This window comes from Callithrix jacchus, chromosome 8 (assembly GCF_049354715.1).
Source record: "Callithrix jacchus isolate 240 chromosome 8, calJac240_pri, whole genome shotgun sequence".
In the NCBI taxonomy this organism is placed as follows: Eukaryota; Metazoa; Chordata; class Mammalia; order Primates; family Cebidae; genus Callithrix; species Callithrix jacchus.
The window spans coordinates 110,254,775-110,281,558 of record NC_133509.1 but is presented as its reverse complement, the minus strand read 5'-3'; the positions used below and the strand labels follow the sequence as shown (position 1 = coordinate 110,281,558).

At 44.9% G+C, this 26,784-nt stretch overlaps 2 long non-coding RNA genes across 3 annotated transcripts; both read right to left on the bottom strand.

The window, feature by feature from the left end:
• Nucleotides 1-1,455: 1,455 nt before the first annotated feature.
• LOC144577567 (uncharacterized) lies at nt 1,456-9,985 on the bottom strand. Its single transcript, XR_013521734.1, has 3 exons — nt 9,892-9,985; nt 2,625-2,687; nt 1,456-2,425 (listed from the first exon to the last, which is right to left on the bottom strand). It is a non-coding gene; the product is annotated as an uncharacterized LOC144577567 (long non-coding RNA).
• Nucleotides 9,986-16,442: 6,457 nt separating this feature from the next.
• Nucleotides 16,443-26,564, bottom strand: LOC103795857 (uncharacterized). 2 transcript variants are annotated; one of them, XR_623497.5, is made up of 5 exons: nt 26,507-26,564; nt 22,189-22,361; nt 20,061-20,134; nt 18,425-18,534; nt 16,443-16,563 (listed from the first exon to the last, which is right to left on the bottom strand). It is a non-coding gene; the product is annotated as an uncharacterized LOC103795857 (long non-coding RNA). The 2 variants fall into 2 exon arrangements; XR_013521733.1 differs by having other exon boundaries at nt 18,425-18,531.
• Between the last annotated feature and the right edge of the window lie 220 nt (nt 26,565-26,784).

The following is a 26,784-nucleotide window of genomic DNA, read 5'->3' as shown; positions in this document are numbered from 1 at the left end:
GGGAGGGGGTCATGTCTCCTTGGCTGGAGGTGAGACAAATGTTTTACCCTCTGAGGGAACGCACCCTCCCACACTCATTCTGGCTAACACCCTTGCATTCCACAGCCCCTCAATGGCAGCTCTTCAGAGAGCCCCTCTCTTAAATCCCTCTCCCCAAAGTGGCCCAAATTAGGACCTCGGTTATAGAGTCTTATAGAATGCTGCCTTTTACTCTTGGAGCACTTACCCCTATTTGTCCTTATAAGTATGAAAGTTGGTCATAGAACATTCCTCAATACATATCCCCAGTGCCTCACACATAATAGGTTCTCAATATGTCTGTGTTGAGTGGTAGGTGAATGCTCCCTCTGTCTGGGACCCCAGACACCTCCCAGGGGCATGCCAGTCTTGTGGGGACCTGGGTGTATTTGAGGATGAGAGAGTGAGGAAGAGGGATAAATAAAAACATGTCCACTCCGTCCCTGCAACTAACGAGGTCTTCTGCCACTCACCCCAATCTAGCCAGAGCAAGACCCCATATAAGAAAATGACCTATAGTTAGCTGGGCACGATGGCTCACGCCTGTAATCCTAGCACTTTGGGAGGCTGAGGCAGGTGGATCACCTGAGGTCGAGAGTTCAAGACCAACCTGACCGACATGGAGAAACCCATCTCTACTAAAAATACAAAAATTGGCCAGGTGTGGTGGTGCATGCCTGTAATCCCAGCTACTCGGGAGGCAGAGGCAGGAGAATTGCTCGAACCCAGAAGGTGGAGGTTGCAGTGAGCTGAGATTGCACCATTGCACTCCAGCCTGGGCAGCAAGACCAAAACTCCGTCTCAAAAAAAAGAAAAAGAAAATGACCCATAGTTAAGCAACAGAATCATCCTCACAGATGAACCTTGCTACAGCAGCCCAGAGCTTCCACGCTGCATTGCCAAGCAAATGTGGCAGGCACTCGCATGGCCTCCTGAAAGGCCGACCAATCCCATCCGTACCACCTCATACCTTAAGTCTTCCTTAATCTTATGTGAAGTGGGAATGAATTCATCCTTAGAATATGTTGCTAATTTTTATTGATCTGCAACAGGTCATCTAAGTTAAAACATTGCCTGAGCCAGGCACGGGGAGCCCAGGCCTATAATCCCAGCACTTTGGGAGGCTGAGGCGGGAGGATCACGAGGTCAGGAGTTCCAGACCAGCCTGGACAACATGATGAAAACTCGTCTCTTCTAAAAATACAAAAACTACTCAGGTGTGGTGGTGCGTGCCTGTAATCCCAGCTACTGGGGAGGCTGAGGCAAGAGAATTATTTGAGCCAGGGAGGCAGAAGTTGCAGTGAGCTGAGATCACCCCATTGAACTCCAGCCTGGGCGACGAAGCAAGACTCTGGTCTCAAAACAAAACAAAACATTGACAAGTCCCCCTGCACCCTCCCCCACTACATCCTGGAAAAAGAGAAAGAGAGAAAACAATTTGAAGAGTGAAGATGCTTCATTGGGCCATTCCACTCATTGAATATGGGCTCCACAGTAAGACTGAGGAAAAAATATGGCAGATACTTCCCCAGTTGATTTCATTTCCCACAATCCTTGGTACCTTATGGCACCTTTAAATGAGCTCTAATGTATAAAATGTGCATTTTTCATGTATCTTGACCCCTAAATGCAAGGCAACTGCTTTGTGACACATAAAGCCATATATATGCTATTTTAGTAGAGAAGTTATCTTCATAAGTAATTTACTGGACGTGATTTTCTGCTTTACATGCTGACTTTAGAAAGTGACTCCCACTTAACATCCAACTATATTGTTTTTTGCATCTATTGAGGAAAAAGCAGACCTTACAGCCAAGCAAGAGAAACAGAAAACACTCCTCTGGAATATTTCACCACTCAGGGAGAACCGCTGTGCATTTCCAAGGGGCTGTTTTTTAAGGCAAGTGTGTACAAATGTGTATTAATTATTTCAATATCTCATACAGTGAAAACCGGGCTGGTGTTCTTTTGAAGTTTACAAGTCGGTTTTTTTTCCCCCCCAAAGTCTCTTCTTTATGAATATAGTGGGCTTTTCAAATTCCCCTTCATATGCCGGGCTGATTTTCTGCACTGTTAATATGTGTGCCAGAAAATCTTGACATCCTTGAGTCTAAGCAGGTGAGAGTCAAGAGTCATTGAAAAGATGGCTGAAGGGGCTGGGCACGGTGGCTCACATCTATAATCCCAGCACTGTAGGAGACCTAGGCAGGTGGATCACTTGAGGTCAAGAGTTTGAGTAGCCTCGCCAACATGGTGAAACCCCGTCTCTACTAAAAATACAAACATTAGCTGGGCATGATGGCTCATGTCAGTAGTCCCAGCTGCTCTGGAGACTGAAGCAGGAGAATCGCTTGATCCAAGGAGGTGGAGGTTGCAGTGAGCTGATATTGTACCATTGCACTCCAGCCTGGACAACAGAATGAGAATGAGAGGACTCCATTTTAAAAAAAAGATGGCTGAAGGAACCAGGACCAATCTTTTCCCTTCTCCCGCTTCACAATTTGGACTCCAGTTGGTCCAGTGGGGAAGCAGGCCCAGGAAGACCCTGGATCACATCCTGTGCTCTGAATCCCACCTATGCTCTACCCCAGAGTGCTGAGCTTTACCCCATACTTGTAACATCTGCAAAAAGGTAAGCTCGTCACCACGCAGCTGTTCCCTCTTGAAACCTGAGGACAGAGGGAGAAATGGAAAGAATGTTTAGACTGAGAGAGAGAATTCAGAGAATAAGCATCTTTCTTTGCCTCATTCAGGATATTTCTAACCTTGGATTGTTTTTCTTCTCAGTTAAGGGGAAAGGGATAATTTGAAGAGCAGCAGGGTTCAGCATTGAGTACTAACTAGGAAAAAAATGTTTGATATACTATGTATTTTGTAAGGGTTGGTTTGATTTCATTTTGCCTTCTTCAGTACTGGGTGGTTGCAAATTTAGTCCAAGACTGGCTCAGGATTTGAAAAATCAGTGGTTTTGATTAAGTATTTGGACTTTGATCTTTGAATAGGTACATACATGAAATTAACCTTAGAAAGAAAACAGCTCTGCTTAGATGAAAGAAATTGCCAGCCACTTGTTCCCCTGAGCCTACACCAAGAGGTACTTCTATATCTTAGCCAAATGGACTACTACGGAATTTAATAATTACCTTTCCAGTGAGAATGGCACATATTCACCACTCAGATTCAAGAATTTCTTTAAAAATGCAACTATAAATAGTGCAGGTACTTCCAGGGTTTCTAACATCGGTCTTGCAAATTTCCTGTACTTATGAATAGCCTGTTGTTCAAAGCCACCCAGCCACACTCAGCAACTGCGTTTGTGTGAGCCAGTGCACCATTGCCACCTTTGTATTTATTTAACCGCCTTGTTCCCTGAATAATTTAAGATGGCTTTTAAAAATATATGCAATATAGGCTGGGCGTGGTGACTCACGCCTGTAATCCCAGTATTTTGGGAGGCCGAGGCAGAAGGATCAATTGAGCCCAGGAGTTCAAGACCAGTCTGGGCAACAAAGCAAGACCCTATTTCAATTAAAAAAAAAAAAAGTAGAAAAAGAAATATATACGTATATATATTTTTTGTTTTGTTTAACAATAAGTAAATAAAATAAAGGAAAAGAAGGAGCAAGAAAGGAAAAATAAGATGAAGACACCAAGGGTGACATTTTGGCTCTGCAGGTTGTGAGAGTCTATACATTTGCTCAAGATGTAACTTCAGGTTTAAATATGAGCTTCCTAGTGGGTAGAGCAGAAAAGAAAAAAAAAAGGAAACCAGGTCAGTTGTACGGTTTATAGTGTCCATAAAGTAAAATCCAGGTGTTTAGGAGAAGTATAACTATTCCTGGAACGAAAAAAGAGAAATTTCTTCTGTTGATCCCCATAAAGAAAACAACACTCTAACCATAAATATAACAAGGAGTCCCATAACTTTTTCTCTTAAAATATCTCTTGCCGGGCACAGTGGCTCATGCCTGTAATGTCAGCCCGTTGGGAGGCCAAGGTGGGCAGATCACTTGAAGTTAGGAGTTCAAGACCAGCCTGGGCAACATGGTGAAACCCCATCTCTACAAAAAATATAGAAATTAGCTGGGCATGGAGGTATACATCTGTGGTCTCAGCTACCTGGGGGGTGCTGAGGTGAGAGAATCACCTGAGCTCAACGAGGTTGAAGCTGCAGTGAGCTGTGATTACATTACTGTTCTCCAGCCAGACAACAGAGTGAGACCCTGTCTCAAAAAACAAACAAACAAAACGTGACCAGGTGCGGTGGCTCATGCCTGTGATCCCAGCACTAGGGGAGGCCAAGGTGGGTGGATCACCTGAGCTCAGGAGTTTGAGACCAACCTGAGCAATGCAGAGAGACCCCCACCTCTATTTAAACGTATATATAAGTGTGTGTGTGTGTGTGTGTGTGTGTATACACATAGTTGATTAAAAGCATCTCCACAGAAGACTGAAACTACATGGTTCCAACCTGCAGCTGATGTAATTCAATGATAAATTTTAAGAACGAAGGGGCTGGGTAGACTGTATAAACCCCCAGATAATATTCATCAACTTTTAATTCCCTAAGCCAAGTATTTATAAGCATCGGGCACACAATGAATGAGTCTGTGGTTGTTTCCTCCCTAACCAGCTTTTGTGATGCCAGTTCACCACCATGCCATTTGCTTTAACTTTAGCTAAGCCAGGGCAGGCTCAATGTCCCTGGTGGGTGGTACAGGGAAGTGACCATGCCTCTTCTCCACCATCCCCTTTCTTCTCTTACAGGGAACACTTGTAATGGCAAGTTCTCTCCTTTTCCCCTTTTTGAGGCCTAATGGACCCTTCTAAGAACAGCTCTCTCTCACATACAGTACTGCCTTTAGACAAGTGGAGCTCAGGCCTCACTCAAAATTTCTAAGTCCCTCTCTTCCTACCTACTCCCCCAGATGCCCTGAAGGATTCTGGGATTCGGTCCATGAAGTTGTTCTGGGGACCAGCTGTGTCCAGTTTCGGGGAAAATGTCAGGGCAATCAGATCATTCCTTCTGGCTGACAGGATATTTCTTACTTGGGATGGTCCCGGGATTGGGCTGTTGGAATGGTGTTGACAGGCTGATTCGGGTATTGACATGCTGATTTGGGTGACAATCACTCTCATCAGTCACAGGGAGCCTGCAGAGCTCTGCACTATTAGTGACCCCGCAGACCACCAGGTGTAAGCTGCATGTGCAGACCTGTGCATCAGCTCTCTCCTGCTTCCTTTCTCCTCCCAACAAGAAATAATCTCACCCTAGGGCGTCTATGATTCCATACACAGGCAGTTTCTTTGTCTGCTGTATTCCAACTCACACCTAGTGATCTCAAGAGGAAAAATGTTTCCCTTTTCTTCCTTCACTCTATTCCATTTGTGAACAAAATCCCAAACACTAATCACATCTGATTAACAGTGGAGCTAATGATGCCTAAGAGAAGGAAGAGAAAGCCAAAGCGTGAAAGTCAAATGAACCACGCTCAAGATCTGGGACCGTCCCCATCCAAAGCCCTCAGAATATCTCATCTCACCCTTGTCAAGTCGCCACCTACCTCCACCTCCAATAAAAGCTGCTCCCCGCTACCACCAGCCTTCATGATCATTACAAATGATTCCTAACTTAGTTTTATAATTTCCCCATTTAAGCACTGATGGTGAAAAAGACAGTTTCATACTTGCATTAAGTCCAAATGGGCAGTATTTCAACTATATATAGACCTAAGCGAGTTTCAAGGATTAATTAACCACACTGCCACCATATGTAATCACAGTATTTTTATGAGAAAATGTATTCCCTGTTCCAACAGCCACTTTATAATTGAGCTTCTGGTACAGAAAGCCAGGCTTTTCCTATCCAGTGTCGCCTATACATGCAGAAAAGCAAGAACTGGGAACACTGACCACCACTGACAATGTCTAACGCATGAGCAGATTCTTGCAGAAATGGTCACCTCTGTATTCATTTGAAATATTAGTGCAACAAGGATTATTACAACAAAAATGCCTCTAAGTGCAAACACACACACACACACACACCCCACAAAGAGCTACAAAGTGTAAGAGCTGTTCAAGTGGTAAAGCACTATTTGGTAGGACAGGGTCGGGGAACCTGAGCTTTGCGTATTGGGATTTGTACTCAGGACCATCAGGTTGTAAGATCCCTCTGGGGACGTGAAATAGGCTTTGGGAAAAGTTATATTCTTTTCTTTGTAGGCTATTTAGGATATTAAAACATTTTAATAAAATATTGCTTGTACTTTTGATCATGAAATGTAGACATGTATTTGTATAAAATCAAATTACTATTGATAGGTTAAATAGAAAATGAGGACGGAATGCCAGGTGTGGTGGCTTAAGCCTATAATCTCAGCACTTTGGTAGGCCTGGGCTGGAGGATCACCTGAGGCCAGGAGTTCAAGACCAGCTTGGACAACACAGCAAGACCCCATCTCTATTATAAAATAAAATAATAAAAGAAAATAGAAATAGAAATATAATGAATGAAGGCACACTCCTCCACTGACTGTGTGGCCAAGGGTAAGTTACCTCACCACTCTAAACCTCATAATACTCTGTGGAAGGGAAAGATCAGACTAGATTTACATCAAAGAGCCCTTCCAGGCTGAATGTCCAGGATTTCACCATTAACCAGTCCTGAGTCACTCTACACTGTCACCATGTGTATGTAGGCCCTGGAGCACCCGTCCCAGGGCTGGGAACCTCCAACCTGTTTCCTAGGCGAGAGGAGAATCCACTTCCCATGCAGGCAGATGTCTACACACTCTCACCTCCCTTCTCTTTCTCCAAATGTTTTTTGGCCTCCTGTATACACAGGCTCACGGGCTTCGTGATGCTGAGTATAAACAGAGTGAGGTCGGGACCTGAAACTATGAGGAAACAGATGATGGTATCATAACAAAAGGCAGAAAGCTCAGGGAGTGTGTCCAAACCACACAGCAAATCCGCAGAGGAGTGTTCACTGCCTGTAGGAAAAGCTGGAGGGGTCACCAGGCTGGTCATGCTGTCTGATCCTGCCTGCCCACTCTGTACCCCTGGAGGCCCCGACAGCAGGCCTGGCACAAGGGTGAGGATGGATTTGTCCTCAGTGTCCACGCTCTTGAAGCAGATAGCACTGGGCGGCCCCTGAGAATGTTTGCTAGTCTTGGCCACACAATAGTCAGAAAAAGCCCCTCCTAAGTACTGGTATTCATAGCACAGAAATGCAGTCTCCAGGATAAAATAGGAAGGGAGGAGAGTCGTGTGGGGTGCTATGGATGGGGAGGAGGGCCTCTGGATGGTTATGTTACATTTTTATAATTCTAACAAGTTGTGAATGTGTTTCTGCCACATTCATCTAGAGGTTAAACCAGGATACACCAAGAACACAGAACTAGGTCTGCCTTGTGGGCTTCAGAAATGATTCTGCCACTGGATTATAAGCTCCGAGAGGGCAGAGGCTTCGTCTGCCTTGCCCGCTGTTGTGGGCATGGCTGTACATTCAGAAGGTCTTTAATACATATTTGTTCTAGGTTTGTTAATCAACCAAAAAGCAAGTAGACTTTGAGTGAGAGGGAGTTTACTTTAAATGAGTAGTGAATTGGAAGATCAAGCCAGGAAAAGCAAATTGCAGTAGGACCAGGCACAGTGTCTCATGCCTGTAATCCCAGCACTTTGGGAGGCCGAGGCAGATGGATCACCTGAGCTCAGGAGTTCCAGAGCAGCCTGTACAACATGGCAAAACCTCATCTCTACCAAAAAGACAAAAAATTAGCCAGGTACGGTGGCAAGTGCCTATGATCCCAGCTACTTGTGGAGGCTGAAGTAGGAGGATTGCTTTAGCCTGGAAGGCAGAGGTTGCAGTGAGCTGACATAACACCACTGTACTCCAGCCTAGGTGACAGAGTGAGACCCCGTCTCCAAAAAAAAAGAAAAGCGAAGACAAAATTAGGAAGGAGGTGGGATTTTTCTTTGTACAAAAAAAAAAAAAAAAAGGAAGGAGGTGGGAAGTGGGGCAGTATTGCCTGGCAGGTCACTTTTGCTGCTTTCCAGAAGCCCAGACATTCATCCCAGAAATCAAGTCAGCCACTCGAGGCTACTGTTTGCCCCCAAAGTTTTAAATATGTCATATAAAACTTTACAAGGTCTTAAATGTATCATATAAAGCTTTATAAAGTTTTAAATATATCATATATATCACCATTATATACGATCTATTTAAAACTTAGTAGTTTTAGGCCGGGCACAGTGGCTCACACCTGTAATCCCAGCACTTTGGGAGGCCAAGGCAGGTGGATCATGTGAGGTTGGGAGTTCAAGACGAGCCTGACCAACATGGAGAAACCCCATCTCTACTAAAAATGCAAAATTAGCCATGTGTGGTGGTACATGCCTATAATCCCAGCTACTCAGGAGGCTGAGGCAGAAGAATCCCTTGAACCCAGGAGGTAGAGATTGCAGTGAGCTGAGATCATGCCATTGCACTCCAGCCTGGGCAACAAGAGCGAAACTCTATCTCAAAAAAAAACAAGAAAAAACTTTGTAGTTTTATATAAGGCGATATTAGCTCTTGGGGTAGGACATAGTGAAATTTTCCTCTTGTCATCTAAAAAGGCCGAGGAAAGGAGCCTCCCATTCACTGAGAGCTGGGCATAGCACCCGAATTCTCCCTGGAGCAACTTCTGGCCAGGCCAAAGCCCTCATTCCCTCTGAACCAGAGGTGGTAGAAGCCAGGAGCAGGCGTGAAGGAGGAGAGGAAAGGAGGCCAAAAAGGCCCTCTCCCCACACCCACTGGCCTCAAATCTCCCACTCCAGCATCCCTCCAGATCCTTCACGAGCAGTTCTCTCCTCTTTGGCGTGTTGCAAATTTCTGAAAAGAAGGGCCTGGGAGCTGTGATTGCCTTGTATCCCCAAAGACCTTCATAAAGGAAGCTGTGAAGCTGCCACGATCAGATGGTGCCCTTAACAGCAGCCAGGGTGAAAGCCCCCTGCACATCTGGCCTTGTGAATTTCACAGCCTATTAAGCCTGGTGGGTCTTTCCTTAGTGCTTCTTACACCAGCCTGCTAGCGAATGCGAGCAGGTGGGGAGCTCAGGCCTCCGCTCTACCCACTGAAATTGGTTCTAAGGCCCAGTGTGGGCAAACCACAGGCCTTTGAGGATTCAGTGAGATATTGTATAGGCAGAATTTGCACAGTGCCTCAGAAACAGGCGTGCATTCTACAAATATTTACTAGCATTTACTATGTGCCAAGTACTGTTCTAGGCAGTAGGAAAACAACTCAGAACAAAGTGAAATCCTGTTCTTCTGGAGCTTCCATTCCACTGAGAAACAATGTATGTCAGAGACTAAGGGAAAATAATCAAGGAGGATGAGGGGATGAGAGGCTACCACCACAGAGCAACAGCCACCAGCCCCTCCAGAGGCAAGAAGGCTCATTCGAGAGTAGAAGGTTCACTAGGAAGTCTGGCTGTGCCTTAACACAGAGCAGGAGATGACAGGGAAGGGAGGAGGGGGTGGGTTGCCACTATCCATCTCCACCTTACAGATAGTTGGTGTGATTCAAATGAATTTCCCAGAAGGCCCTCCCTCACCTGCGGCAAAGGAGTCACTGGTTTTCCTGAGGTCTGCATATTAAAGATTGTTTCCAGCTGCCTCAAACCAACAGCAGTCCTATGTGTGTGCTTCTGAGGGGCTCCTCTCCCAACAGCCCGTGTTACCTCAGTTTCCCCTGGGCTCTCTTTGGGAGTCTAAAAACCAAATGATTAAGATCAAATTCTTGATCTGGCACTTACTGGGACTTACTGGCAAATTTTCCTTGAGTGGGAAAATTTCTTAACCTTACAGCTGGGCAGAGGTTCTCACCTATATCTCAGCACTTTGGGAGACTGAGAGGCGGGAGGATCATTTGAGGGCAGGAATTCAAGACCAGCCTGGGCAGCATGGTGAAACTCCATCTCTACCAATAAAAGAAAAAAATCTTAACCTCTGTGAGCATGCCTCAGTTTCCCCCCTGCAATGTGGAAATTAGTGCCAGTGTCTCCTTTGGCAGTGGCCATGAGGATAATAAAATGGGTTCATCCAGGAAAGTGCTTAACACAGAGCCTGACACACATAATTGCCTCAAAAATGTTTATGACAGACCCCAGGTCACATCCTCTATCCCTCTGTATACCAGACCCTTGTCCTGTTATGCTCTCTGATGTCAAGGCAGCTGCAGCTGTGAGCTTTTTCAGGCTTCACCCAAAGCTGAGATCTAAACCCTGTTGTTAATGATGGCCAGATGCAGGGGCTCACACCTATAATCCCAGGACTTTGGGAGGCCAAGGCAGGCGGATTACCTAAGCTCGGGCGTTCAAGACCAGCCTGACCAACATGGAGAAACCCCGGCTCTACTAAAAATACAAAATTAGCCAGGTGTGATGGCACTGCCTGTAATCCCAGCTACTCGGGAGGCTGAGGCAGGGAGAATTGCTTGAACCTGGGAAGAGGAGGTTGTGGTGAGCCAAGATCGCGCCATTGTACTCCAGCCTGGGCAGCAAAAGTGGAACTCTTCTCAAAAAAAAAAAAAAAAAAAGACTGTTAATGGTACTAGGTACTAGAGGAACAGGAAAGCACATGGCTGGAGAACCTGATGGAGACCCTCATCCTTCTGGACAAGTGTTGAGGCTCAGGAATATCTGCTGTTGTTGCTACCCAACTTCCATTCATGCTATTTTTGGGGAATAATTCCCTGATTTCCCCTAGAGAACATGGTACCCCACTCCCACTCCCAAAGCTTCAGATGGAGGCCTCTCCTGGATCCAGTGTGGAGCGCATGACCTGGGACTCAACCAGTCAACACACTCCACAATCCATTCTGCTCACCACAGCAACTGTTTGGAGGATAGAATCAGGGTCCACACAAATCAGTGTCAGGCCTGAACTTTGGTCTGTAGGGAAAGAGATGCTCTCTTTCCTACTTAACTGGATCTTAGAAGATGTTACTTAGAGGCTGGGCGTGGTGGCTCATGCCTGTAATCCCAGCACTTTGTGGGGCTGAGGCGGGCAGATCATAAGGTCAGGAGTTCGAGACTAGCCTGGCCAACATGACAAAACCCCATCTCTCCTAAAAATACAAAAAAAATTAGCCAGGCATGGTGGCAGGGCCCTGTAATCTCAGCTACGTGGGAGGCTGAGGCAGGAGAATTGCTTGAACCTGGGAAGTGAAGGTCTCAGTGAGCTGAGATCACGCCATTACACTCCAACCTAGGCAACAGGAGCAAGACTCCATCTCAAAAAAAAAAAAAAAAAAAAGATGTTACTTGGAGCCACTACAGATTTCTTCCTTTTTAAAATCAGCATGCCCCCACTACTGTGTGAATTTTTAAAAAGGATGAAAGCTCAGAGCCAAAGGATTCTTTGATATAACATATGTGAAAGTTTTTGTACAAGGCAAAGTTCTATGCAAAATGTCAGAGCTCCTAAAGTCAAGCTATAAAATAAGGCTGAGCTACCTTCACTGAGTCTTTTACTCTGCATCAGGTATTTTATATGCATTATTGAATGTTACTGGATTTAATACTATCAATGGTCCTTTGAGGTAGGAATTATTTAAGTCCCATTTTACAGATAAAGAAAGTAAAGCTTAGTAAAACTAAGTATGCCCAAGCCCACATGGCGGGTCTATGGTAGAACAGCCTGCCTGTGTTATATACCCATATGGCCAAAGGAACTGCGGAGTTTAACTTGTGTCAGTCACCTCACCAGATTCTGCATACAAGATGAGTTCACATTAGCTGCTATACCCAAATTGAGCTAAGTCATGCAATTATACCCAAGTTCAGCAGAGTCCTGGTCCCTTTCTGCTCATAGGGATCTCATGCTACTCCTCCTTTGCCCTCCTCTCTCCCCTATCTCAGGCCTCAGACACCAGAATACAAAAGCAACTCCCCCATTCCCGACCCCTTGGTGCAAATCACTCAGAGCAACGCCTGGAGAGCTCAGTTTCCAGCCATAGCAGAGCAAGATCACCCAGCTACGATACAATCGCCTGCCAATCACGAGGCAGCAGCTCTTAGGTTGTAGAGAAGGTTGGTTTCTCTGCTTATCTCCTCCCTACTTCCACCCTCACATGTGGACTTTTCTCTCCATTCTTCTTGGTCCTTGGAGAAGAAAGGTCCTTTCTGAGTCTCTTCAATATCCAAGGTCTAATCTCTTCCTTAGGGATCCTCACCTCCTACTGGAATCTTCCTCCACCGTTGGCTTGTGTGTCTCTACAGGCATCTCCTCCCACTGTTCAGATGGCACTTTCACCAGCTCCTCCTCCCCCTCCTGCCACCTCCTAATTCTGGAAAGTCACCAGGACTCAGTCCTGGGCACCACACCACTTTCCCTTCATAAGCTCTTCCTCAAGTAGGCTATGTCTTTTATGGCTTCAGTCACCACTTCTCTGAGGACAAATTCTAACCAAATCTCAGGCCTGCTCCACAGAACACTCACTTGGATATCCCTGTCACCCTAAAACCTTCCAGCTTAGAAGGGTCCCAAGTCCTCCCTGACAATCGGCTTTCTCTCTCCTAACTCCTCTATGTCTGTAAGCACATCTGTTTGTTTTCACTTTAGGGGAGGAAAATTGCAGCCAGGCCTAGACCATAACTGGCAACGCTTGGCTCCACTCTCTTCCTCCCCAGATTAAAATGAGTTGTCCTGAGGCCGGGCACAGTGGGTCACACCTGTAATCCCAGTACTTTGGGAGGCTGAGGTGGGTGGATCACGAGGTCAGGAGTTTGAGACCAGCCTGTACAATATGGTGAAACCCCGTCTTTACTAAAAAATACAAAAATCAGCCTGGTGTGATGATGAGCACCTGTAGTCCCAGCTACTTGGGAGGCTGAAGCAGGAGAATCGCTTGAACCCAGAAGGCAGAGGTTGCAGGGAGCTGAGATTGTGCCACTGCACTCCAGTCTGAGTGTCAGAGTGAGACTCCATCTCAAAAAAAAAAAAAAGAGTTGTCCTGTAGTAGGGTAGCTAATGACCACTCTCTGTGACAACCAAACATCTCAGTGGCTTAATGCAGTACAGGTTAATTTCTCACTTCTGTCACAGATCAATGAGAAACCAAAGGTGAGGCACTCTACTCCATATAGTCACTCAGGGACCCAAGCCCTTTCCCTAGTGGCTGTGTTATCTCATAAGGCCTGGAATCCCCCACTGCATCCTCAGTGTACAGCCAGCATGATGAAAGACCAGAGAGAGTGACAGATCACAGGGTACACTTTTAGGAACCAGGACTAGAGGTGGTGTATGGCACTTTCACCTGCATCCCACTGGTCAGAACTGAGTCACCTGCCCCCATCGAACTACAAGAGACGCTGGGAAATGTATTCTAGCCAGGTGCCCAAAAGGAAAAGGAAATGGAGGTTGGTGAACATATCGTGAAGAATTTCAGCCTTCTCTCAACCAAGCAGCCCTACCACAACTGCTCAACCTGCCCCTACGAATCAGCTTAATGACATTTATTCTCAGATAATTGCTAGTCTTCATTCATCCAATAAACAGTTACAGAGCACTTAGCATATACCAGTTATTATGATATATACTAGAGATGCAAAGGCAAGTAAAAGGTGGTCCCTGCCCTCAAGAAGATCCCATCTTGTATGACCTCATTCAAACCTAAGGAAAACATTTACTATATTTCTATCTCACCATTTAAAACCCTTTTCTTAATTAGGTGCCATCGCTTACACCTGTAATCTCAGCACTTTGGGAGTCCAAGGCGGAAGTATCACTGGAGGTCAGGAGTTTGCGACCACCCTGGCCAACATGGTAAAACTCTGTCTCTACTAAAAATATAAAAATTACCTGGGCGTGGTGGCGAGTGCCTGTAATCCCAACTACTCAGGAGGCTGAGGCAGGAGAATCACTTGAACTGGGGAGATGGAGGTGGCTATAAGCTGATATAGGGCCACTGCACTTCAGCCTGGGTGACAGAGTGAGACTCCACCTAAAAACAAAAAACAAACTAACAAACAAATAATACTGTTTTTTGTTTGTTTGTTTGTTTTTGTCAAATATATAGGAAGATGCCTAAGAAATAAGAACCTCACACAAATGTTAATTGCTTGTTATTGGGGAACAGGGAGTATCATCCAGGGCATGGTCTTGGCTCCCCAGTACAAGTAATCATGCCTCTTCCTTTGCCAGTTAACTCTTGGAATTAACCTCTGCCATGCTCCTCCCAGACTGACACGTGGGGCAGGCTGGCATCTCCATGTTTTTAGCCTCTCTTCCAGTTGCCTGGTAAAGTGTCTGGCTGTGGATCTGCTCCAGCCCCCCAGCAGCCCCAGGGCAGCTACCAAGAGGCTCAGAAAGCAGGTGTTTATCTCCAGAACCATCAGGTGCTCCATGATGAGGTCTGAGGATATACAATGGTGGTGCCTGGTTTCCTCACTCTCCAACCAGGCACCACAAATGAAGAAGTGGGTAGAGTCTGCTGTGTGTACAACCTCAAACATGCCCCAGATGCTCTTCAAGTAGAAATCCATCAGGAGTTTTTGATTGTCCAGCATTAACTCCCTCTATCATCTAGGACAACTCCCCATTGTGTGGTATGGAGAAATGCAGTCCCTCCCCATCTCCAGCCACCTCCAGAAATGGAAATGAGGAGATTCTCTTTCTGGCCTCCCCCATGCCAAGCAGGCCTGGGCATGTGACCTAGGCTCAGCCAATCAGCCATTCCTACCAGGGATTATTAAGACTGGAATGAGTGACCCAAGCAAAGGGCCAGTTCAGGGGCATTTGGGGAAGAGGTGGGAAGTCTGATGGCAGTGGTGACAGTGTGCTGGGAGCCTGGAGCAGGGGAAGCAATTTGGGGTCAGGCTGACCCAGTTAAAAGGTCTTTTTGCTTTGCACCTCACTCATGGCCACTTTCCAAGCCTGCTTCTCTAACCCCCATCAACTCTGTGAACCTCTGATGGCCTTCCTATAATTTCCCTTTTGCCTTATAGCCAAAGCCTCTTACTGATATGATGCCAAACCACCTCTGAGTCAAGGCTGCATGGGAGGGAGCACACAGACAGACCAAAATTGCCTATTCCAACCCACCTCCACACCTGGCCTAAACAAATCCATCCACCTCCTGTCCAACCAGCGCTCTGAGAGGTCATCTCCAAGCATCACAAGAACTGACAAGAGGCTGCTGCTGTCAGGGGTCAGGGTCAACTCCAGGATAGGAGATGAGGTGACACTGCTGTTCATCTGTGAAAGTCTCTAAAAACAATCCCAACAAGATCCAGCAGAATTTCAGAGGACTTCAGGCTCTTCAGAAGGAGAAAAGCTGAAACTCTGGTTATACTCAGTCCCAGCATTAAAGAGGGTCCCTTGCGTACTGGGGGCTAGTTTAGGAAATTTTGAAACTCTTTCTTACATCTCCCAAAGAATACAGAAACCCATTTTGAATCCCTTAATGTAATCTGACAGGTAGTTTATGTTAGTCCATTTTCTGATGTTATAACAGAATATCACAGACTTGGTAATGTATAAACAACAGAAGCTTATTTGGCTTATGGTTCTGGAGACTGGGAAGTCCATGAGCATGGTGCTGGCTCCCTGCAAGGACCTTCAGGCCGCATCATCCTATGGCAGAAGGTGGAAGAACAAGTGAGCATGCAACATAGAGAGGAGGAGGGAGCAAACTTATCCTTTTATCAGAAACCTACCTGTATGACAACTAATCCACACCTAGGACAAGGCACTAATCCATTCATGAGGGCAGAGCCCTCATAACCTAATCACCTCCTATTAGCCTCCCAACAGTGTTGCATTGGGGATTAAGTTTCCAACACATAAGCTTTGGGGGATACATTCAAACCATAGCAGATATTTGTGGAGTACAGGCTTTAAAATATACAGAGGCCAGCTGTGGTGGCTCATGCCTGTAATCCCAGCACTTTGGGAAGCTAAAGCAGGAGAATCACTTGAGGCCAGGAGTTTGAAATCAGCCTGGGCAACACAGCAAGACCCTGTCTCTACAAAAAATTCAAAAACTAAATTAATAATAATAACATACACACAACCTCTCCAAGCAATTGTATAAACATTTCATAGCTCTAAATCAATCTGTACTTCTCCTCATTCTCCCCTGAACATGTACCTGATTTGGAATCTTGACACATCCAAAAGTTCTCTCCCTACACCAATTATCCCATGCCTCTGGTTAAGGGTTTTCCCAGTTATTGGCTAAGAACAACTATCATCTAATCTCATTCTCTGAAGCATGGACCCATGAGGCATGTGTTAGGATTCTCCAGAGAAACGGAACCAATAGAATGTAGCTATAAAGAGAAGAGACTTATTATAAGAAATTGGCCACCTTGGCAGCATAGTGAGACCCTGTCTCTACAAAAAAATTAAAAGTTAACAAGGCATAATGGTACATGCCTGTAGTCCCACGTCCTTGGGAGACTAAGGTGTAAGGATCACTTGAGCCCAGGAGGTTGAGGCTGCAGTGAGCCATGAACACGTCACTGCATTCTAGTCTGAGCAACAGAGCAAAACCTTGAAAAAGAAAAGAACAAAGGAAGGAAGGGAGGGAGGAAGGGAGGAAGTGAGAAAGGGAAGGAAGGAAGACACTTTAATCAATTTTTGCCTTTAGATAACTCCCTTTCCAGCTACCAGTGCCCACCAACATACACATACACACTCCTCAGAAGAACTATGGTATAAATTCTATAAATCCCCTAACAATAGGAAACTGGGCAACTATGCTATGTCCTGGCCAGATGAGCAACTCCTGAAGAAATTATCATTCTTGCCAAGGCAAGGTCTCATCTTCTGCCCATGTTCCACCTATACACAGCCTCACCCCTCTGACCTTTCCTTCACCCTACTGGATCCACTACCTGGTCCCGACTCTGATCACCTCAAGCCCAAACTACTCTGATTGCCTCTGAATGAGTCTCTCCATCTTCCTTTTCCCCAGTGTATCCTCCACACTGCCACCAGGTTATGGAATCTTAGTGAACAAACAAAACACATTCTTCCAGTTCTGAGTTCCCAAAATTCTTTAATGATTCTTCATTGCCTATAAAATTCAATTCAGTACAACAAATACTATTTTAGCATCTGCTATGCACCAAGTCTGGGACCGCTACAGTGAAGAAGCTGTGGCCTTCCCATCAATGGACTCACTGCCTATTTCTAGGAAGAGGCAGACAAATATAGTCCTAGGAAAAAAAAGAAAAACTAAAAATCCCTAATCTGTTAATCAAGAGAAGCTGATATCCATTGCTTTTACCTACCCAGTATCCATTTTCCCTTATCCTGGCAACAGCACATGGTCTTCCATTGGGAAATATGGAATAAGTTGGATTCCCCAAAAGCAGACCTTTAGACAGATTCAAGTGTGAGTAGTTTATCTGGGAGGAAATACCAGTGGGGAAGCAGGAGAGTGAGATGAAGAAGGAAGTCAAGGCAGAGTGTGTCATCATTCAAGTGACCACACTGAGCAGCTGGAACTTAATCCTACTGAGGAACTCTGAGAAACACTGTAGAACATGAACCACAGAGTCATCTCACCCAAAACAAGAAAATTGGGGTATTTGGGCTGGGCACGGTGGCTCATGCCTGTAATCCCAGCACTTTGGGAGGCCGAGATTGGTGGATCACCTGAGGTTGGGAATTCGAGACCAGCCTGACTAACATGGTGAAACCCTGTCTCTACTAAAAATAGAAAATTAGTTAGGCATGGTGGTGCATGCCTGTAATCCCAGCTACTCGGGAGGTTGAGGTAGGAGAATCACTTGAACCCAGGAGGTGGAAGCTGCGGTGAGCCAAGATTGCACTATTGCACTTCAGCCTGGGCAAGAAGAGCAAAACTCTGTGGAAGGAAGGAAGAAGGAAGGAAGGAAGGAAGGAAGGAAGGAAGGAAGGAAGGAAGGAAGGAAGGAAGGAAGGAGGGAGGGAAGGAAGGAAGGAAGGAAGGAAGGAAGGAAGGAAGGAAGGAAGGAAAATTAATTGGGGGGGGGTATTTATCTTCCAACTCCATCAGCCATTGGCTGAGAACTGCTCCTATGAGGTGTTAACTCCCTGGCACTTCTGGCCTTTCTTGAATGTGTTCACGGTGGGCTCTGGTGGTGAGAGAAAGCCCTCAGGCAAAGACATTTGCCTGGGTGTTAACGTTAGAAAATTAAGCCAGCATCCACTGAAACAGTAAGAACCAAGGGGATAAGCATGGGGCACTGACAGCATCTGCTACAGGAGCCATTCCTCCATGTGGTTGGGGTGGAGATGAACTTGCCCTCTTGGGCCATGTCCCACACCTTGTCAGTGAGAAAGCCCACATTCCTCTGGCCATGGTTATAGTTCAGGAGGGTTAGAGGATAGTTGTTCATGACCCAGACTAAGCCAATCAACCAACCTCAGTCCTAGGAATTCTGAGAATTCTTCTGGAAATGTTTGGCAAGAGATTGCTGAACTGAGATGACGTAAATCTAGAGTTGCCAGGGACCACCACATGGAGAAAGCCTGCTGAGAAATGAAATCAACACAGATGAGCCAGAGCTGAGAGATGGTAAGAGACTGAGCCCTGATGATGTCTTCTGAGCACCTGGATCCAGCCATGTGTCTTACTCATGCCCTTGGGCTTTTCAACTAGATGAAATGATAAATTCCATTTTATCTTGGGTAAATTTGAAGCGGATTTCTATCACTTGAAACTAAAACAGTCCTGACTAATTCATGGGGCAACCAAGATTGTCCAAACTATGATCCCAATTCTAGTTTTGGTTGCTTTCATCTACAATTCTTCTATTCAAACCCTGCACTACTTCTAGACTTAGAACTGACTGTCCATCCCCATTGAGCTCATTTATAGTCACACCTTCCATCACTCCAGGCATCGCTCACCTCATTTCTACCCCCAGGACTGCTTTTTCCTCTTCACTATCTGTCTAAATTCCACCCATTGTTCAAGACCTACCTCTGGTCCTGCCTCCTCCAAAAAGCCACCCTGACTACCCCAAACCACAGCTCTCCTCTGAGCAATGTGATCACTTGTCCATGCCATTCATTTGGTGCTCATCATATAGGACTTTGTATGTTTATAACAATGGCATTAGTGTGTTTTCATGGTTCCCCTTCAAGACCAGAGGTCATATGGGTAACTGTGTCTTTCATGATGCCCAGAATTGACTAGTACTTAGTATGCAAAACAATACCCTGGTTGACTCAAATCTTTTTGAAAGAATCTTAAAAATAAATAAATGGTAATAACAGTTTTGCTTGGTTGAGTGAAGAACCTAGAACACAAGCATTTCTTACTTCTCCATTTTGCCTAAGACAAACTGAGCTTGATGCTATTGAGGGAAGTCCACCAGGGACTCTCACTTCACCCACACAGTGAGGTACCTTCCATAGACCACCTTTTCCTGAGCATCTCAGGTCATAGTTCACAGACGTCTTGGAATAGGTATCTGTCATTCTTGACTTCCAAAAGCCTTTGCATAATCTCTCCACATTTTAAGAATATTCACATTGAATTTGTGTCTCTCTGCGTATGTGTGTGGGTAGACATTTCTCAGCTTTGCTTGCTGCTGGGTAGAGACACGTGGCTTAGGTTTTGCCATTTAGATGCACCCACATGAGACTTTGCTTTGGAAGTGAGCTACATGAGGAAACAGAAGGGGTGCAGGCCCAGATGGCAGCAGGTGCAGCAGGTGTCTGGGGCTGGTGGTGGCAGTGGCAGCTCTTTGCCTGCAGCAGAGACAAGTGTGATTGGTTCATGGTTGGCAGTGGTAACAACTCCTTATCAACCCAGTCCTGCAGTGTGTCTCTGGAAACTGTTCATGGAAGTTCAGCTGAAAACTTGTTCCTTCAGCTCTTCTGACAATTCTGTGATCTTCCCAATATCCCCAAATAAACCCCTTCTTAAACTTGCTAGAGTGAACTCTATTGACTGCAAATGTACACTCTAGCCAATGCAACCCTGATGTCCACCATTTGGCCAGGTAGCTTCCTCCATGTCCTAGACATAAACTGAAACTGTGCAATCTTACCTGTGTGATGACCAGCTTCAATTCTTCCACAGGTCAAAAGCCCTGGAGCCTTTGGGTTTATTTGCTATTGTACTCTTGGAGAAAAGAGAAGAGGTTGAGCAGCAAGACCAGATGCCCATGGAAAATTCCTGGTATTCTGGAAGTTTTTTCTAGTGTGATTAGGGATTCTGGCTGGGTGTGGTGGCTCACACCTGCTATCCCAACACTTTGGGAGGCTGATGTGGGAGGATTGCTTGAGCCCAAGAATTCAAGAACAGCCTGAGCAACAGAGTGAGACCTTGTCTCTAAAAAAAAATAAAAATTAGCTGAGTGTAGTGACCTCACCCTTGCACCTGTAGCCCTAGCTACTCAGAAAGCTGAGGCAGGAGGATCACTTGAGCCTGGAAGGCAGAGGTTGCACCACTGCAGGGTGCCAAGATGGCAGCACTGCACTCTAGCCTGGGTGACAGAGGGAAACACTGTCTTAAACCAAATTAAACTTAATTCAATTTAAAAGGGATTCTCCCATTCATCCCAAAGGTGACTTTTAGTTGACTGGAAGGTTTTAGGAAATAAATATAGAATGACTTTATGTCTCCTAAAGACTTTCATGGCACCAGACATTAAAGATTTTAAAAATACCCAACTCTCTCTCCCAACATGAGGCTGCCTGTGACTCTACACACCAAGTTCCTCTCCTTCAGGTTCCTCTTGTTGGCTTCTGACTCAGCTAATTTTCCCCTTCTTTAGGTCTCTTAAAGACTTTTCTCAGCTCCCCGACCCCTGCTCCTGCATAAATGCCTAAATCATATTTTCCCTTGCAGTGCTCAGTCACTTCCCAATAAAACTTGACCATGAGTCTCTGAGGTCTGGGGGTCTGGTGCTGGGGCTGGGGCTGAGGTTCAGCCTTCATAAATATCTTCCTCTTTTGCCTGACCCTGAAATCTAAGGAAAATCTTTCCTCCCTGTTTCTCTATTCTAGCTGGCTCCAGCCTATGTCAAGGGATTCCCCAATCAGCAAATTGGGCTGCTTGTCCAAACTTTATGACATCCTTTAAGGATGCCAGTGAAGATAAAGATAATGGGATCATGGAGATTCCTGACCTCCAGTGTGGAAGCCTGTGAATGCTTGGTTTATTTCTATGTGGTCACCAAAGATATTTCACAGAAATCCTCCCCAATCACCCTGCTTGTCATTCATTCGTCAAATGTCTATTCCCTGCAGAAATTGCTCGGGACTGAAACCCTATAGGAGGGTAGGTTTGGATGGCTTGCCCAGGGCCTCTCATAGACAGGCTTTCATAGGCAAGTCGTTGCCAATAGCTTAAGGGGAAACAAGGTCCCGGGAGGCCCCCAGCTGTCTGATCATGTGACTTTCCTGGCTCCGTTACAAGGACGTCCTGTTCCTCTTGGACTGATGGCTCTATTGAGGAAGTGACTGTGTCATATCTGGGGCAGGAGAAAAGCTCTTTCAAGTCCTGAAGTAATCACTCAGTTAATTGGTGTGGCCTCTTCAAGGACTGCCTGGACAGTGGAGAAAGACCATTCCCGAGGGAAGGTAAATGGAATCTCGTGTCACTAGGGCAAAGGAGGACCCACTAGAAGAAGGAGAAGGACAGGGGTTGTCATGTCAGTCCTCCATTGTGATACATTTCTGGCCAGCCATGAAGAAATGGCAGCAGGGGAACAACACCCATGACCCCCAAATCAATAGTCAGAGATCTCTCCACATTTCCAGGTAAGCAGGGATGAAGGAGAACATCCTCACATTCATGGCCTCCTTGGGTTTTAAAAGTACATTGAGCAGCAGGACGGTACCTAATGACCCATGAAGGTCTCTCCTTGGCTACCTTGTTTTCTATGTGCAACAAGAGATTTAGGAGGCTCGTTTGTGTATTTCTATCAAGAATTCTGGAAATCAGACCCAAAACTTGTTATTTCCTCATCGCTTGGGTAGACTAGAGAAAACAATGGTTACATTCAGAAAGCTCATGAACCCGCACATACTGATCAGTCAATGATCTGACTGCCAGTGTTAAGGAAACAAGAGAAAGGGAGAAGACCTTTATTCCAAAAATATCACCTATATCTTCAGGGCCAAGCCATTTATCTGGGCCTGCCTAGCATACTATAAGTATTCAACATGTACCTGTTGGATGAATGGGTTCGTGTTTATGTCTAGAATGTTTGCATCCTTCTACATTCTCAGTTTCCTCAAGAACAGAAGCGCCGTGTATCTGCTTGAGTCCCAGAGTAGTAGAAGGAATCCTGGGCCTGGATGTGCTTTTCATCCATCAGTCGAACATGTTCATCTTTATTTGCCTGATAAATTTCAAAAAAGAGACAATCAAAAGCAGAAGGGTGACAAGTCTTACTACAAGCCTATAAGGATCTGTTTACCTCTAGCAAACCCTGGCTTCATCCAAGCAATCGCTCTCCATTATTATGCAAAATCAAGAAAATAATAACATTGCTCCCAGAAATTCCAGGGCAACACAGTTTCAAGCATCTAGGTGGGAGATGGCAGATATTTGGCATGCTTGCAACTACCTAATATTCTGTGTTCCTGACAGTCATCACGAATCAATCATTCTACCCATCACTAGTCACTAATCATCACTATACCACTGACCCTCCAAGTTTTTCTCGACATTGCATTCCAGGCAACCACTACCAACCAACCAGAAATCACACGTGCAAAGAATTTAGCATGTGATGAAAACATCCCTGCTCTAGTCCATGATGGCGTGTGATAAGATTATATCCTAAACCATCAGAAAACCCTCACAAATAGTCTTGATAATAAGTATATACTGCAATTACAGATCTGAAAAAGACCTTAGAAATCATCAACTTTAGTCCAAAATGCAAGATGAGCCTGGAGCAATCTTCTATGGAAAATGGGATGCAGAAGTCCACAGAGGGTAAGCAACTTGCCCTAATTCAATGTCAGTTAATGCCATTAGCAGTCCCTTACATCTGTATAGTGCTTTAAGAGATGACAGTGTACTCTTGCCTGAAGGATCTCATATGATTCTTCATTCACTCATCCAATAAATATGTACTGGATTCCTACTGTGTTCTATGCACTATACTGGAGATAAGGAAACCAGCAGATAGAAAGAAAAAAAAAAGGAAAGAAAAAAGCTTTGATACCTTTCTTACAGTTAAGTAAGGAGCCTTAAAATAACTCCAAGACCTGAACAGGACAGACACTACTATCCTCAGCTTTGTAGATGCTAGAGGGTGACAATTAAGAGAGGATATGACACACTTAAAAATGGCAGCTCTGGAATTCACAACATCCCTCAAGTCACCACTTTTAGATGAGATCATTACTGTTGCAACATGTGGGAAGCAAATTTCCAGACCCATCAGGCATTTCTAAATTAGCTCTCTGACCACTTCAGAATGCTTAAGGTATGAAAGAACCTTTCTATTTAGGGAATGATGGCAAATTCTCCCAGCCCTGTTGAAACAATTTCAAAGAGTCGTTCTCTGCAGACCTGTGACCCCTTACCCCTCATGCAGTGCGGTGGGAAGAGCACAGATATGGGAGCACAGCGTCTTGCATCCTATGCCCACTCATGGCTCTAGTCAACTAGTTCATCTTGGACAAGGTACATCACCTCTCTAGGCCTCAGTTTTCCCATCTATAAGGAAAGTGAGCTGAGCCATGAGATCTCTAATCCTCCTTCCCACTGACATTTGACAATTCTGCCTAACCAAAAAATACAGAGCTGCCTAGCCATACTTCACCTTCTGCTTTCACCAGACATTCTCTGCAATGGCTGGCTTTGCAGCCCAGACTCACCAAGAAAACAGCAACTCCTGGAAGGGTGGTATGGTCCAGCCCAAAGTAGTTCTAATCATGATCCAGCTGATCATATGACCTGAGATAACCAGTTCAACCTTCACATGTCATGATCCAACAATGATATGAAAGAAGGAGAAGCCAGATGTGGAAATGCGTTGGAAATATTAAGATGTGCCCATCAAGAAGAAAATAAAAAGACCTAAGTAATTTTGGAAAATGATGGGTTTTTTTTTTCTTTTATATTTCACTGTCACAAATTTCACACACAATGGAAAACGATGTGTTTGAATGGAATCTATAAGGCTAAAGACAAAAGAACCATGCAAAACACTATAGCTGATAAAGTTATTTCTCAAAGGGGACTAGATTGGTGATTCTGAAACTACTTTACTTATATACTGGGGTTGAACAAATATTTAAATAAACAAGTTACTCACCATCAGAGATAAAAGTGACAATGAGAAAAGGGGGAAGGCTAGAATAAAACCTGTGCAGTTGGATTACAGTCAGAGATAATACAAACTCTTTTTAAAAGTATATACAGATAGATACACAAACATAGATATGGACATATGCATGGGTTAGTATACATAAATATATGTAAATATTCCCAACTGTTCACTAACAGGGCCTAGAAGCAATGACACCCCAGTAGCAACAAGCACACCCAACACAGAAACGTGGTTTCTAAATATCATCCTGTGATCAAAGGAAGCAGGACTCCTTGGAGAAATAACTGAGTCTGGGGCTAAAGCAGCAAAAACATAAGGTGAGCTTGGAGCACCTTGTAATGCCAGAAAGTAAGAAAACAGAAAAAAACGGGTGCTGCAAAACTATGTGCATCATTATGTATCCATTTTTTAATGTGGGCATGTCAAAAGGAACCAAGAGTTCCCAATGAGCAAGGCTAGAACAATTTGAGCAACAAAATAATGAAAGGATTGGATGATATATAACCATCATGATTCTTTTTTTTTTTTTTTTTTTTGATAGAGATGGGGTTTCTCCATGTTGGTCAGGCTGGTCTCGAACTCCCGACCTCAGGTGATCCACCCACCTCAGCCTCCCAAAGTGCGGGGATTACAGGCATGAGCCACCGTGCCCAGCCAACCATCATGATTCTCATAACTCAAAGAATAAAATAAATATCCATGAGTGTCCATGCCAATATAAATAAATATATGAACTACAGAGAAATTTTCTTTTCTACAAATTTTCTTTTCTTTCTTCTTTTTATTTCTGTCCCCCCAAGATACGGTCTTACTCTGTTGCCCAGGCTGGTGGGCAGTGACACACTCACAGCTCACTGCAGCCTCAACCTCCCTGTCTCAAGCCATCTTCCCACTTCAGCCTCCCAAATAGCTGGGACTACAGGCAGGTGCCACTATGACCAGCTAATGTATTTATTGTAGAGATGGAGTTTTGCCATGTTGCCCAGGCTGGTCTTGAACTCCTGGGTTCAAGTGACCCAACTGCCTTGGCCTCCCAAAGTGCTGGGATTATAGGCATGAGCCACCATGCCCCACCTGAGACAAATTTTCTTTATAGATAAATTCTAAAATATATATGTTGATTCTCCCTTCTCCAGGAAGTAGTTTCATTTCCTTCCCTTTGAGTATGGGCTAGACTTAGTGACTCACTTCTAATAAGTAGAATATAGAAAGGGGAAAATAATAACTTCACAGTGGAGAAACTTGGCAGAGCCCCCTTAACCATGCAATCAAAGTTAACTTCACCATTGATAAGTCATGTTTATATCATTTACCTCTTTATAGCATGCAAAGAAAAAAAGGACTTTTCTTCTAAAAAATCTATAACCCTTGTCTAATTATGAGAAACTATTCAATAAAATACCTGAAACATTCAATAAAATACCTGAAAGTGTCAAGGTCATAAAAAATAAGGAACAAAGAACTTTTCACAGGTGAGAGGAGGCATGACAAGTAAATGCAATATGGTACCCTGGCTTACATCCTGGAACAAAAAAAGGACAGAGCAGAAAAACTGGAGAAATCCATAGTATTGTACCAGTGTTAATTTCATAGCAAGGAAACTCAAGGAAATGTCACTTGTAAGAAAGAAAGGAGCACTATACCTGCATTTTTGCTTTTTTTTTTTTTTTTTTTTGGAGACAGTGTCTTACTCTGTCACCCAGGCTGGAGTGCAATAGCACAATCTCAGCTTACTGCAACCTCCACCTCCCTGGTTCAAGTGATTACCCTGCCTCAGACTCCTGAATAGCTGTAATTACAGGTGTGCACCACCATGCCCAGCTAATTTTTGTATTTTTAGTAGAGATGGGGTTTCAATACATTGGCCATGCTGGTCTCAAACTCCCAACCTCAGGAGATCTGCCTGCCTCGGCCTCCCCAAGTGCTGGGAGTACAGGCTTGAGCCACAACACCCAGCCTATAACTGCATTTTGAGGTAAGGCTGGAATTCTAAACTATATGGTGCCTGTCCCACTGACCAGGGACCAGATATGCCACTGTTTGTATCAAATTCAAGGATAGGGGCCCGACTGAGCATGAATGCCAGGAGGTTGGAGAGTGGGATGCTGTATGAGCCTTTCCAGGACTTCTCCTGATTTCTCAGTGGCAACAACAGACCTCCCCAGGAAATCACTTCTGTTGTGCCCCTCAGTTCTTACCTCTGGGCAGAGTCATTCCATGAGATCTATTTCTCTGAAAGGGGCCTGGTTTGTGATCAGAATCTATTGTCAGGGAGAAAGAAAGTTGCTTCTCCCAGCAAATGCCAAGCAAGGGGTGGTGCCAAACGATCACAGGACCCTCATTTTCTGCAACAGTGATTGCTTTGTGTAAAGAAGGCAAGATGCCAGGGCAACTGCTGGGGAAACTGCCAGCTGCCCAGCACTGCAAAGCTCCAAGCGTTTGGGGAATTTCAGACTTAGGCCAGTGGAAGAAAGAG